Below are 15594 nucleotides of genomic sequence, written 5' to 3' on the forward strand. Positions count from 1 at the left end.
TCTTGAGCAGGAAGGATTTCTTAAATCAAGACACAAAAAGCACTAGCTATGGATTGATTCTTTCCATAAACTAAAGTTAATGTGCATTCATCAAAGATATCACTAAAGTTTTCAAAAAGACATGCCACTTAATGAAAGTAGATACTTGTGACACGCATAACCAACAAAGAACCTATCTAAATATATGTAAAGAACTCCTACAATTCAGTAAGGAAGAGAAAAGCCAATTGTAAAATGGACAAATGACTTGCTAGACTAAGCACTTTTTGAAAGAAACCCAAATAGTCAAAAAAATGGGGGACTAAATCCCATTGGTGGCCAAGGACATGCAACGGAAAACAATGGTAAGAGAACTGACATTTTAATAATACTGCGTTCTCTGATCCACAAATATGGTATATGTCTCCACTGATTTAGGTTTTTCTCTTCCAGACTGACTGAATATTGGGACAATCACTGCATCCTTCTGGAAGGATACTCTCTATGTTGCACTTCCATCACAATGCTTATCTCACTGTGCTTTCTGCTTTCCTATTTATTGTCTCTCCTAGGGCTATGGCTGCACCCTGTTTATTTCTATACCTTTGGCACGAAGACTTTGGTTTGACATATACTCAATAAAAGTTTGTTGAGTGGAAAAAAATGTCTTCCAGCATTTATTATGTAGTTTTCAGTGTATTGGTCTTTTATATTTTGTTACTTCCAACTATTTACCTTATGGATGCTACTGCGAATTTTAAAAACTTTGCATTTTCCAATTGCTGGTTCCTATTACATATAGGCAGTCAATTTTTGCATACTGAGCCTTTCACACTGCTACACAGCTTTACTGGTTCTAGTAGCTTGTTTATGCATTTCTCAGGATTTTCTATAAATGCAATATCATTAACAAAAAAGGACAGTTTAATTTTATCTTCTCTAATTTGTATGCCTTTTCTTTTCCTTACTGTGCTAGCAAAACCACGATACTGAACAAAAGTGAGAGCAGACATTTTTGCCTCTTTTGAGATCTTAGAAAGCATTCAGTCTTTCACCATTACATATTAAGTTAATGGGTTTCTGTAGATGCCTTTTTATCAGGTTGAGAAAGTTTTACCTTCTATTCCTAAGGTGCTGTTAGTTTTTATGAAATTTTTTTTCAGATACTTTTCCCACATCTGTAGGGATGATAACATGTTTTTCCCAATTTACACTAGTGTTAATATGTGCAAATAAATTGACTGATTTTCAAATATTAAACCAAATTTGCACTCCTGGAATAAACCTGACATGGTGGTCATTGGGGGTGCACTATGTTTCGCATGTGTGCGGTGGGGTTTTTTTGTTTTTCCTATTTTTGGTTTGTTTGGTTTGGCTGGCTGGATCTCCCCTGCTAATATTTTGTTGTTCATTTAGGCTCTTGGTCTGCAGATTTCTTTTCTTGTAATATGTTTTGCTTTGGTATCAAGGTAATATTGGCCATATAAAGTGAGCTGGAAGTGTTCACTCTTCCTGTTCGCTTAGTTTGTGTCGGACTAGTATGCTTTTTTCCTTAAGTGTTTAATAGAATTCATCAATGAAGTCATCAGGGTCTTTATTTGTGGGAAAGTTTTTAGTTGCAAATCTAGTTTCTAAAATCAGTATAAAGGGACTTCCCTGGTGGTGCAGTGGTTAAGAATCTGCCTGCCAATGCAGGGGACATAGGTTCGAGCCCTGGTCCGAGAAGATCCCAGATGCCCCAGAGCAACTAAGCCTGTGCACCACAGCTACTAAGCCTGTGCTCTAGAGCCCTTGAGCCACAAATACTGAGCCCACGTGCCACAACTACTGAAGCCCACGCGCCCAGAGCCTGTGCTCCGCAACAAGAGAAGCCACCACAATGAGAAGCCGGCACACCGCAATGAAGAATAGCCCCTGCTCGCCACAACTAGAGAAAGCCCACGCGCAGCAACGAATACCCAATGCAGACAAAAATAAATAAATAAAATTTTAAAAATAAAATAAAACCAGTATAAGGTGGGACTTCCCTGGCGGTCCAATGGTTAAGATTTTGCTCTTCCACTGCAGGGGGCACAGGTTCCATCCCTGGTTGGGGAACTAAGATCCCTCATGCTGTGTGGAGCGGCAAAAAACAAAAACAAAAACTGTACACTGAGTGCCTAGCCCTTTGCCTAGCACAGAGTAGCTCCTAAGTGAATATTTCTTGACCTTGAGCAGGAGTGATAATCAATCACAACATCTGCCAAAAGCTAAGTGACCAGTTATCACCTGCAATGTATAATAGTTAAAATCAGTATAAAGCTATCAGGTTTTCTATTTCATCTTAAGTCAGTTTTGGTAATTTGCATTTTTCCAGAAATATATCTATTTCATTTAGGATACTGAATTTACTAGCATTAACTTGCTTATAATATGCCTTTATTACCTTTTTAATGACTATAAAATCTAAACTGATGTTTCTTTTTTCACTGATATTGCTAATTTTTGTCTTCTTTCTTTTTTTTACTTTTTATTTTTTCCCCCTTGCCCCCCCTTTTTTATCTTGGTTGTTCTAATGTAGTGGTCTCGAGGAGGCGTGAATTTGCCACCCACCTCCAGGGGATATCTGCCAATGTCTGTAGACATTTTTAGTTGTCACAACTGGGAAAAGGGGCTCTACTGGCATCTAGGGGTAGAGACCAGGGATAGGACAGCTCCCCACAATTATCAGGCTGTAAAAGTCAACAGAGCCAAGGTGGAGAAACCTGATCTAACAGCGGTTTTGCCAATTTTATTATCTTTTCAAAGAACCAAATTTGGCATTATTAGTTTTGTCTACTGTCTGCGCATTTTCTATTTGATTGATCCCCATTCTTACCTTTACTATGTCCTGCTTTCTACTGGGTTGGCCCAAAAGTTCCTTCAGTTTTAAAAGTAAAAATAAAAGACACATTTTTCATTTTCACCAAGAAGTTTATTGAACAACGTATTCGCCCTTTTGTTCCACTACTTTCTGCCATTTTTCAGGCAACTTCATAATTCCATCTTCCCAAAACTTTTACTCTTTTTGAGCAAAGAACTGTTCCAGGTGCCTTTTACAGTCTTCCAGGGAATTGAAATTTTTTCCATTAAGAGAATTTTGTAAAGACCAAAATAAATGGAAATCCAAAGGTGCAATGTCTGGTGAATACGGCAGATGAATCAGAACTTCCCAGCCAAGCTGTAACAGTTTTTGCCTGGTCATCAAAGAAACACAGTCTTGTGTTATCCTGATGGAAGATTATGCGTTTTCTGTTGACTAATTCCAGATGCTTTTCTTCGTCAAGTGCTGCTTTCAGTTGGTCTAATTTGGAGCAGTACTTGTTGCAATTCATCATTTGGTTTTCTGGAAGGAGCTCATAATAGAGGACTCCCTTCCAATCCCACCATATACACAACATCACCTTCTTTGGATGAAGACCAGCTTTTAACGTGGTTCGTGGTGGTTCATTTCGCTTGCCCCACAATCTCTTCCATTCCACATTATTGTACAGTATCCACTTTTCATCGCCCGTCACAATTTGTTTTAAAAACAGAACGTTTTCGTTACGTTTAAATAGAGAATGGCATGCAGAAATACGGCCGAAAGGTTCCCACCCCCCCCTACCCCCCACTTAACTTACATGGAACCTGAACACCAAAGCAATTAACATAACTAAGCTCATGCAAATGATTTTCAACGCTTGACATGGATACTTTGAGTATGTCAGCTATCTCCCACATGGTATAACGTTAATTGTTCTCAATTAATGTCTACATTTGATCGCTATCAACTTCAACTGGTCTACCTGCAAGAAATCTCCAGCAGGAAACTTTGCAAACCACTTCTGACACATTCAATCAGTCACAGCACCTTCTCCATACACTGCACAAAGCTTTTTTTGCATTTCAGTTGCGTTTTTACCTTGCTTGAAATAATAAAGCATAATATGCTGAAAATGTTGTTTTTCTTCCATCTTCAATGTTAAAATGGCTACACAAAAATTCACCAATTTTGATAAGATTTTTTTTTTTTTAATGCACACTGATATGACAGCTGTCACAATACAATCTAACAAAATTGTTTCAAAGGAAGTTAAAGACAACTAAGCGCTACTGGAGCCATCTTAACAGAAAAAACCAAACTAACTTTTTGGCCAACCCAATACTTTCTTTAGGTTTAATTTGCTGTTCTTTTCCTAGGTTCTCAGGGTAGAAGCCTATCACTGATTCTAGATTGTTCTCGTCTAATATGAACATTTAAATGCTTATCAAAATAAATTTCTCAATAAGCACTGCTACGAAGTTCAAAATATTTTCTAGTTTTCCTTGTGATTCCTTCTTTTATTCATGTATTACTCAGAAATATACTGTTTAATTTCCAAATATTTGGGGTATTTTCTGGACATCTTTTCTTACTAATTTCTCATTAAACTCCCTGTGATATTATCCCTGTATGTAACATGAATCATATTAAATGTATTGAAATTTGTTCAATGGCCCACCACATGGGCTATCTGTCTTAGTGAATGATTCATGTGCACTTGAAAAGAATGTGTATTTCTGCTGTTATTGAATGGAATGTCAATTAGGTCAAGTGCATTGGTACATTAACTCTTCTACAACCCTACTGATTTCTGCCTACTTGTTTAATCAATTACTGAAAGAGGAGTGTTGAAATTTCCATGTGTACTTGTTAATTTCTCAGCTATGTGGAAGCTGTTATTAGGTATATACTGTTGTATTTTCTTACTGCAGTGACCCCTTTATTATTATCAAGTATCTTTTCTTATCCTTGGCACTATCACTTGTTCTAAAGTCCACTTTGCTTGAAATACTGCCACTGTAACTTATGATCTGCATTAGCAAATTCTTCCAATCTTTTTACCTTTTTTTTAAAAGACAGGTTTATTGAGGTTAAATTACATAAAATTCACTTTTTAGTGTCCCATTCTACGAATTTTGACAAATACACAGTTGTGTAACCAACATTACAATCAAGGCATAGACTACTTCATCACCCTAAAAAGTTCCTTTGTGTCCCTGTGAAGTCAACCCTCAGCTGCTTCCTTAGCCCTTGGCAACCCCTGATCTGTGCTGTCTGGCAACCCCTGATCTGTGATATTCTGTGATTCCAGAATATCACATAAATGGAGTTACACAGTACATTGCTCTTTGGATCTAGCTCTATCACTTAACATAATGCATCTGAGATCCATTCATGCTGTACATATCAGTAATTCATTCCTTTTAAGTGCTGAGAAGTATTCCATTGGGAATATAATTCCCAATTTAATTGGGAATTCCATTGTGTTCAGAGCCAAAAAAGACAGACACAAATGGGGAGCAGGGTAGATTAATAAAGGACACAAGGAGGGCTTCCCTGGTGGCGCAGTGGTTGAGAGTCCGCCTGCCGATGCAGGGGACACGGGTTCGTGCCCCAGTCCGGGAAGATCCCACATGCCACGGAGCGGCTGGGCCCGTGAGCCATGGCCGCTGAGCCTGTGCTCCGCAATGGGAGAGGCCACAACAGTGAGAGGCCCGCATACCGCAAAAAAAAAAAAAAAAAAAAAAAAAGGACACAAGGAAACATATGGGGGAGATAGATCCATTCATTTTCTTGATTGTGATGATGGTTTCAAGGCTATATATGTACGTCAAAACTTGTCAAATTGTTTTGCCCTGACAGCAACTCTCTGATACCAACTGGATGTACTACATTTCAATTCAGTTCTAACACTAACTACCTGGAGTTAGCACAGACCCCGCAAGTTAAAGAGCAAAAAATTCCTTCACAAAACTCCCCGCACTTCAGATGACACATGCAAGTCCTGGGGGCCGCCTGCATTTGTGATAGGACAGTTATGACTTTAGGGTTTCCTACAATACCCTCAGGTTCAGTAATTTGCTAGAATGACTCACAGAACTCGCTGAAAGCATTATACTTACGATTACAGGTTTATTATAAAGGACATAACTCAGGAACAGCTAAACAGAAGAGACGCATAGGTCAAGATCTTGGGGAGAGAAGGCAGGGATGAATAACTTCCATGTTCTTTCCTGGTGGATCTGACACAATACTCTCCTGGCACATCAATGTGTTCATCAACCAGGAAGCTCCTCCTGGTTTCCAGAGGTTTACTGGGCTTCCTTATGTGGGAATAATTCATTCATTCATTCATTATCATTTCATTGAGCTAGGTCACTAGCCTCCCCCCCACTTCTCCCAGTTGGCTGAAAATTCCAAATCTCCAACATTTTGCTGACCAGTCCCTTCCTGAAGCTCTCCAGGAAGGGGGTCAAGAGTCACCTCATTAACATAACAAAGATACTCCTATCACTCAGGAAGTTGCAAGGGTTTTTGAAGCTCCCTGCTAAGAACTGGTAACAAAGACTAGACTAGATATATATTATAGTATCTACTTCAAACATGTGCAACCTACTGTACTTCAATTATAACTCAATACAGCTGTTTTTTTAAAAAGGCACTGTCTTGGGGGAAAAACAGTAAAGTAACAGAACTTTAAAACCTCACTGGTAAAAATTAACTTTTAAAAGTCCAACATAGAAAATGAAAACTCTCATTCATTGTTAATTACAACCACTTTGGTGTTTTCGGCAAGTAAAAGACATGCACACCCAATGGCCCAACAATTTCACCAATGTCTATGTCTATGCCCTAAAGCAGCCTGTACATGTACAATAGAACATGCATACAAGTATATTCATAGCAATGTTGTTTGTAAAAGCCAAAAAACTAGAAGTCAGTGGCAAGAGAGGATTGGTTAAGTAGTACAATAGAGTACTTAGTATACAGCAATAAAAATAATTGAAAAACACATAAGCAATAACATGGATGAAGCTCAAACATAATACTGAAAAAGACGCATACACAAGGAACCATACTATATGATTCCATTCATATAAAATTCAAAGCTAAAACTAGAGAAAACTATATTTTTAGAGATTTGTACATAGACAGTGACACTATAAGAAAACCAGAGAGACTGCATTTATATAGTGGTTATGAAAGAAAAAGTTTATGACTGGGAGGTACACACTAGACTTTTGGGGGTGCTGATGATATTCTGAAGGTGTTGACAGTCTATTTCTTTGTTCATATGTTCACTTTATAGTTACTTGTTAAACTCTATGTACTTTTTATATGTTCACATATAAATATATACACACACACAAGACCCACCATAATATATGTATATGCATTTAATAAAATAGTTAATGGCTACTTTAATTATAATAATAGCTAATAATAAATTTTTAGGTATGATAATCATAGTATGATTTTTTTTTAAATATAGTGCCCTATTTTTTAGGAATACATTCTGAAATAGTAATGAAATGCTATCTGAGATTTGCTTCAGGAGTTCATTATTCTCTTTTCTTCACTGTTGTTTTTGTTGAAGTTTTTCCATAATGAAAAATGGAAAAGTTAAAAAAAAATTACATGTATCATAAGAATCTTAGATTCCTTTTAAAGGAGCTAATCTTATCACCTTTGGGGGACAGGGCCACCACCTGGCATGCAGAATGTGGGATCTTAGTTCCTAATCCAGGGATCAAACCCATGCCCCCTGCAGTGGAAGCGAGGAGTCCTAACCACAGGACCGCCAGGGAATTCCCTAATCATATTTTAGATAATGTAAAGACTTCAGAAATTTTCCATTTAAAAATAAGAGAAGGGGATTACCCTGGTGGTGCAGTGGTTAAGAATCCGCCTGCCAATGCAGGGGACATGGGTTCGAGCCCTAGTCTGGGAAGATCCCACATGCCGTGGAGCAACTAAGCCCGTGCGCCACAACTACTGAGCCTGCGCTCCAGAGCCTGTGAGCCACAACTACTAAGCCCACGTGCCAAAACTACTGAAGCCCACGCACCTAGAGCCTGTGCTCCGCAACAAGAGAAGCCACTGCAATGAGAAGCCCACGCATGGCAACGAAGAGTAGCCCCCGCTTGCCACAACTAGGGAAAGTCTGTGCGCAGCAACGAACACCCAACACAGCCAAAAATAAAGAAATAAATAATTGAACAGACTTGTGATTTAGTCAAAAAAAAAAAAAAAAAAGAGAAGGTGTAGGGAGGGGGATTGTTAATTGAAGAAATACAGTGGGTTAATGGCCGGTCTAGGACTGATAATTAAATCCAGGTCTCAAGATTACTAATCTAATAGTTTCCAGGACACCATTTTAATTCTCACATGCTTTTACGTTATCAACATTTTTCTCATATTTTACTTGCTTATTCTCTGTCTTTCCTGCACTAGACTTAAGTTTTGCAAAGGCAATAAAATGTATTCATTTATGTAGTACCAGAATCTATAAAACTATGCCTTATACACAGTGCTCAGTAATTGCTGAATTATGAATAAACTGACTAGTTCAGACAATCTCTACATGTACACTAACCTTTCAAGAACAAAAATAAAATCCACATGAAAACATGTAAGTTTTGGAGTTAAATAAGCCTTATAGTTTTATATTAATATGGTGCTTCACTCTGTAAATATATACATGGACTGCCAGATTAGAATGAGCACTGAGGGACTTCCCTGGTAGCACAGTGGTTAAGAAACCACCTGTCAATGCAGGGGACACGGGTTCGAGCCCTGGTCTGGGAGGATCCCACATGCCACGGAGCAATTAAGCCCGTGTGCCACAACTACTGAAGCCCATGCACCTAGAGCCCGTGCTCCGCAACAAGAGAAGCCCACGCACCGCAACAAAGAAGAGCCCCCACTCGCTGCAACAGAGAAAGCCCGCACGCAGCGACGAAGACCCAACGCAGCCAAAAATAAATAAAATAAAATAAATTTATTAAAAAAAGAATGAGCACTGAGCTATTTGCCAATATGCACTCCTTTCCGGTTTCACCTAATTATTTTTAACATAAATCCTTTTATCTAATATACATTTGAGGTGAAACCTGAGAGAAGCAGGCGAGGCAGGGGTATAGTTAATGCATAAGCCATTAGAACTACAAAAATTAGGGAATTCCCTGGCAGTCCAGTGGTTAGGACTCCGTGCTTTCACTGGAGGGGGCATGGATTCGATCTCTGGTTGGGGAACTAACATCCCGTAAGCCGTGCGGTGTGTCCAAAAAACAAAAAACACAATTACAAAAATTTTAAGTCTACCTAATACACATTTGATGATAATTTTAGAAGTGTGTTCACATCAGAGCAACTTTGGGGCCTAAAGCTCAAAGTTCAAGTGACATAGTGACTAAATTATCACATTAATAGTATGTCTTGATTTTTTAATTTAATTTTATTTTTTGAATTTTTCTTTATGGCGAGGGAGATACCACTGCCGGGACTCCATCGAATCCCTGGACTCTTAGCCTAAAACCATGCCCAAGTTCAAGCAACAAAGAATAAAGCTAAAAGCCAAAGCAAAAAGATTTTTCAAAAGAAAAGAAGCCTCTCACTTTCAGTCTAAGCTACTTACACCTCCCCCTCCGCCACCGTCAACAGAAAGAGTGGTTATTCCTTCAACAGATACACCCCTTAGCAGAAGCTGGCTAAGACCATCCTGGAACTTCAAATTTCCCAGTTTTAAAGATTCAGTAAAACTTCGGACAAATAGAGTATGGTCTACATACAATTGGTTTCAGAACTGCATGGCCCGGAGTTTGGAAGTATTGAAAGACACCATCCTGCCACCAAGAACTTCATAGTCTAAAACAATGGTTTCTCATTTTGGGAAATGAATTACGCAAGCTCCAGGAAGCACTGAAGGCCGTCTCAGAAAATTCTTCCTGTCCAAGCTGTGGTCAGATGTGTCACATGCGTGGTAAACTTACAAATGTGCCTGCATGTGCTCTAACCACCCCTGGAGACTCCGGGGCTGTACTTCCTGCCTCACTGTGACAGCCATCCAGTCATCTTTTCCTCCGCCCCTGCCTCCGCCTCTGCCTCCACCACTGACAGCACCTTTGCTGCTCAGAAAATCTGATCTCACTAAAGCACTTGAGGCTGGACCATTAAAAAAAAGTGGACCCATGCAGATAACAGTTAAAGATCTACTGACTGTGAAATTAAAGAAGACACAGAGTTTTGATGAAAGGAGGAAGCTTGTACCATCACCAAAGGCACAGAATCCACTAGTTACTGTCTCTGACCTGCAGTGCGTTTCCCTGAAACGAAAGTCCAAAGTGTTATCAACTCGAGTTACAATGTCTTCATTACTCCTGGTAAAAGCCAGTTAGATCTGCGGAAACTACTCAGAAAAGTCGATGTAGAGAGGAGCCCAGGTGGAACTCCACTTACCAATAAAGAAAATATGGAAACAGGAACTGGGCTGACCCCAGTAATGACCCAGGCCTTGAAGAGAAAGTTTCAGCTGGCTCACCCTAGAAGCCCAACTCAAACTCTGCCACTTTCTACAAGCAGCTTTGATGAACAAAATTGATGCCACCTCTGCGTGACTCCATATGATGATCCATAAAATATACAGATAATATTACCCCAATCTCTTTTTAATGTAGTATGTATAAGTAATTATGTTAATATATAATTCATTCGAAGAATTAAAGTATGTATGGAGCCCATACAGTAGTAGAAAGCGAGTGTTAGGATATTTTCTAGTTTATATGATCAATAATAGAACAGATGGGAAAATGCAATCCCGAAAGTGATGTTTATCCTGGAACTACCCAATTTAGGTTGGGGAGGTTATTCAAGTTAACTAGATAACTCTAATTTTTACTCTATAGGTGCAGTTATGACATTAAGAAAATAACCTGGGGCTTCCCTGGTGGAGCAGTGGTTGAGAGTCCGCCTGCCGATGCAGGGGACGCGGGTTCGTGCCCCAGTCCGGGAAGATCCCACATGCCGCGGAGTGGCTGGGGCCGTGAGCCATGGCCGCTGAGCCTGTGCGTCCGGAGCCTGTGCTCCTCAGCGGGAGAGGCCACAACAGTGAGAGGCCCGCGTAACGCAAAAAAAAAAAAAGAAAATAACCTGGTGCCCATTCATCTTGGGTATTCTCAGGTAATTGAAAAGCAAAGTATTTCAGCCTGTAAAGCTCATGCACTCATTAAGTGCTGCAAACTTAATAAAAAAAAACCAGACCCTCTAGATTTTATTTCTGTTCCCTATAAGCAATTAAGAAGTAAAACCATCCCCCATTCAATCCTAACTGTTCCAAAAGAACTTGAAGCAAAAACTCCAATGTGACCTTAAAAATTAGAATACCGTGGGACTTCCCTGGTGGTACAGTGGATGGGACTCCGCGCTCCCAATGCAGGGGGCCCGGGTTCAATCCCTAGTCAGGGAACTAGATCCTGCACGCATGCTGCAACTAAGAGTTCACATACCGCAACTAAGGAGCCCACATGCTGCAACTAAGGAGCTGGCGAGCCAAAACTAAGGAGCCCTGGAGCCACAGCTAAGGAGCCTGCCTGCTGCAACTAAGACCCAGCATAACCAAAAAATTAAATTAATTAATTAAAAAAACATAGAATGTTTTTCCATTGTACCTACATTGTAAATTCCTTTTAAGAAAACTTCAGTATTCTTAAGTGCCCAGACTACTCTTCTCAAAAGTAAGTTACCTTCATACTAGTAACAGTTGATAAAACTGTATTAATACTCTAATGCTCCATACTCTAGGCCTTTATTACATCACACCCGATTTTAGTCTCTTTAAGTCTCAAAATCAAACCCAGAGCTTCTAAGTTACTCTTAAAACATCTATTTTAATGTCACTCCAATAGAACAATGGTTTCCCACTGATAATACCTTATGGCATTTAAAACATCATAATCAGGGCTTCCCTGGTGGCGCAGTGGTCGAGAGTCCGCCTGCTGATGCAGGGGACACAGGTTCGTGCACCGGTCTGGGAAGATCCCACATGCCGCGAAGCGGCTAGGCCCGTGAGCCATGGCCGCTGGGCCTGCGCGTCCGGAGCCCGTGCTCCGCAACGGGAGAGGCCACAACTGTGAGAGGCCCGCGTACCGCAAAAGCAAACATACAAAAAAAACACATCCATAATCAATTTATAATTTTATCTTACCTTTATGTGTAGGTATGTGTATATATATTTATATATATAAATGTATATATTTATAGTATGTAAATATAAAATGTTATTTTGATTTCCACTCTCCACTCCAATCAAACTAGGTTTATTCATTATCTTCAAAAAGCATCCTGAGTATCTTTACAGCTTTGCATAGGAAAGAGTTCAACACTTGGTGAAAAAATATGTGAATATGTCATAGAATTGCTTCTACCCCTCAGTACTCTTATTAAAATCTTACCTGCTCTAGGGCTTCCCTGGTGGCGCAGTGGTTGAGAGTCCGCCTGCTGATGCAGGGGACGTGGGTTCATGCCCCGGTCCGGGAAGATCCCACATGCCGTGGAGCGGCTGGGCCCGTAAGCCATGGCCGCCGAGCCTGCGCTCCGCAACAGGAGAGGCCACAACAGTGAGAGGCCCGTGTACCACAAAAAAAAAAAAATCTTACCTGCTCTTAAAATTTTGGCCCAAATTCTGCTTCCTCTTCTTGAAGCCCTGCTTGACTCACTCTAGTCTGAAGGAATCACTGACTCCTTTGAACTGAAAACACTATACCAATTACAAAGCAATTATCTTACAGTGTCTCCTTGCTGCAGTTATTAGTATGAAAATTATGTGTCCTCAAGAAGATTGTAATCTCCTAAGGGCTCTACATTTGTCTTATAAAGTAAGATATAAATGCATACTTTCTAAAGGAATGAAACCTATTAGTGTACTTTTTGACACGCTCTAGACTTCAGTGGTTGATCAAGTCTGAGAACAGAAATCTCCCTAAAATTCTGATTTGTCAATAGCTATGCAATCAATATATATTTCAAGACTAAGTGCTAATATTAAGATAAAACAAAAAATTAAAAATAGAACTATCATATGATCCAGCAATTTCATTTCTGGGTATTTATCTAAAGAAAACAAAAACACTAACTCGAAAAGATAGATGCAACCTCATGTTCATTGCAACTTTATTTACAATAGCAAAGATGTGGAAACAACCTAATGTCCACTAATGGATGAATGGATAAAGAAATTGTAGACTCTGTATACATACATATGTGTGTATATATGTGTGTGTGTGTGTGTGTGTATGGAATATTATTCAGCCATTAGAAAAGAATGAAATCTTGCCACTTGCAACAACACTGATAGACTTAGAGGACACTAAGTGAAGTAAGTCAGACAGAGAAAGACAAATACCATATGATCTCTCTTATGGGTCAAATCCAAAAAACAAACAAACAACAGAGTATCAATACAGCTACTTCAATTTTAACAAATTGAGTTACTCTATGGAAAAAACTCAATAACCTATTTTTCTAATAAACCAATAGAGCCTACTTGAAGATACAATTTGTTTTGTTACTCATATACTTAGTCAAGGTCACTATTCTTTAATGAGACAAGGTTATTATTTCATACCTAAATTGTGTGGTATAGAAAAGTTAGATGCTACACATTTCACTATACTCTTCCCAAGAGCTAAACCAAATTACATTTTAAAGACTCATTCTATCAGCCCCAAACCATTTAACAAGCATATACTACAAAACTACACTTCACAAAGATTCCTGAAAGTTTCTGAATTACAAGAAATGTTTTACTCCATTTATTTCCACCTTCAAGATAAGCTGGTACTGCTAGAGTTCTAAAAATACCCTGAATACTAGGATTCTAAAAATAACCTGGACACTGACTGTAAAAGAGACAGTCATCATGGAAGCTATTTTTAGCTTTAAGGGAAATTCTTAAGGTCCTAAAATACTGAGGGTCTGACACTTTCACTGAGGCTTCAGAGGTTTTGACTTTTGGTTTATTGTAACCACAGATGTTCTCTAATTCCGAGTACTTGTGAGGCAGAAGGACAAAACGAGTGATGGCAACATGGCACAAATCAATGTTATTCTACAGTTTGATCCTCATAGAGAAAATCTGCAATTCAAAAAGCATATTTTAATAGGTGAATTATTTGCAATAGTACTAATGGCTAACATTTACTGATTTTTGCTATGTGCTGGGCATATTTCAAGTAACTTAAATGTACTATTAACCCATATAATACAATGATTCTTTGTGGGAGGCATTATTAACATACCCATTTAACAGATGAGAAACTTAAGCTAAGTAATTTGCTCAAGGGCATAAAAATTCAAATCCAGGCTGTGTGGCTAATCACTCTTACCTACCTCTTACCATTCTTAATCCATACATTATATATAGTATAGTATAATATGAGTGGTTATCCAAAATGACTAGAGAAAAATAAAATATATACATATATAGAGAGTATACTATAGAAACTACACTATATTATAGCGCTAGAACTACTATATGTGGTTATGTTCCCAGGCCAGCTCATAAAGCCTACTTTTCTCACAACGTAGTTAGGTGAAGACTATGGTAGAGAATGTAGACGGGGGTACATGGCTGCTTAATAGATGCCTTTAATATATTAATTTAACTTTCGGTTTTCTAACTTTCCTTTCCTTGATAAAGGTGGATCATTTGCTCTATTCTTAAAATGATCAATCATAATTTAAGGTCTTTTTACTCAGAACATTGAAAAGATACATGCACCCCAATGTTCACAGCAGCACCCTTTACAATAGCCAGGACACAGAAACAACCCAAGTCCCCATCAACAGACAAATGGCTTAAGAAGATGTCACGCACGTGCACACACACACACACAGAGAAATATTATTCAGCCATAAAAGAGAATGAAATATTGTCATTTATAGCAACATGCATGGACCTAGAGAATATTATGCTTAGTGAAATAAATCAGAGAAAGACGAAGACTATATGATATCACTTATATGTGGAATCTAAAAAGAATCTATATACAAAACAGCAACAGACTCATAGAAAACAAACTTGTGGTTACCAGAGGAGAGGTGGGGGAGGGAGAAATCAGGAGTATGGGATTAACAGATACTGATACAAACAACAGATACAAACTACTATATGTAACATATATAAGCAACAACAACTGTATAGCACAGGGAATTATACAATATTTTTTAATAAGCTATAATGGAATATAATCTACAAAAAATGAAAAACCCACAATGAAAAGCAGCTGGCTTTCCTTAAGGTTAAATGGATTAAGATTTGGACAAAAGAAAGAAAGGAATAATGAGGTTCAAGCAAAGTGTGTGTGTGTGTGTGTGTATATATGTGTATATATATATATATATATATATATATATATATATATATATATGTAAAAAACAGATGGAATTAATTATGGTTCAAGCAGTGAGAGCCAGAAAATAAGCAATAGTAAGTACAGGGAAATTCCCTCCCTAGGGGCAAGATAAAAAGGGGTACAGTGGGAAAGACTAGATAGTGGCAGAGAAGCAGAATTGGGCAAAGTCTCCCTATTATCAGTTGCCCCAAAATACTTCTGCCCAGAAGAACTTGATGACTGCTAGAGAAAGGGAAAACCAAAACCTGGTTCTTTGAAAACAAACAAAATGGACAAACTTTTAGCTCGACTGACCAAGAAAAAAGAGAGAAGACTCAAATTACTAGATTCAGAAATGAAAGAGGGTCTATTACTACTGATTTTACTGAAACAAAAAGGATT

The 15594-nt window shown here is 38.6% G+C and overlaps 2 protein-coding genes and 1 pseudogene across 9 annotated transcripts in view; 2 read left to right on the forward strand and 1 right to left on the reverse strand.

Moving 5' to 3' along the window:
- The window catches only part of LOC307185216 (SCAN domain-containing protein 3-like), a 546171-nt gene that overhangs the window by 523905 nt on the left and 6672 nt on the right, over positions 1 to 15594 (forward strand). The gene's annotated exons all lie outside the window — the stretch shown is intronic.
- Positions 1 to 15594, reverse strand: part of PDS5A (PDS5 cohesin associated factor A) — a 128497-nt gene that overhangs the window by 84074 nt on the left and 28829 nt on the right. The gene's annotated exons all lie outside the window — the stretch shown is intronic.
- LOC307185794 (proline-rich protein 11-like) lies at positions 8591 to 10700 on the forward strand (annotated as a pseudogene). The gene has a single exon. The product of its transcript is annotated as a proline-rich protein 11-like (transcript).

The sequence above is a fragment of the Stenella coeruleoalba genome, assembly GCF_951394435.1.
Source record: "Stenella coeruleoalba genome assembly, chromosome: 4".
In the NCBI taxonomy this organism is placed as follows: domain Eukaryota; kingdom Metazoa; phylum Chordata; class Mammalia; order Artiodactyla; family Delphinidae; genus Stenella; species Stenella coeruleoalba.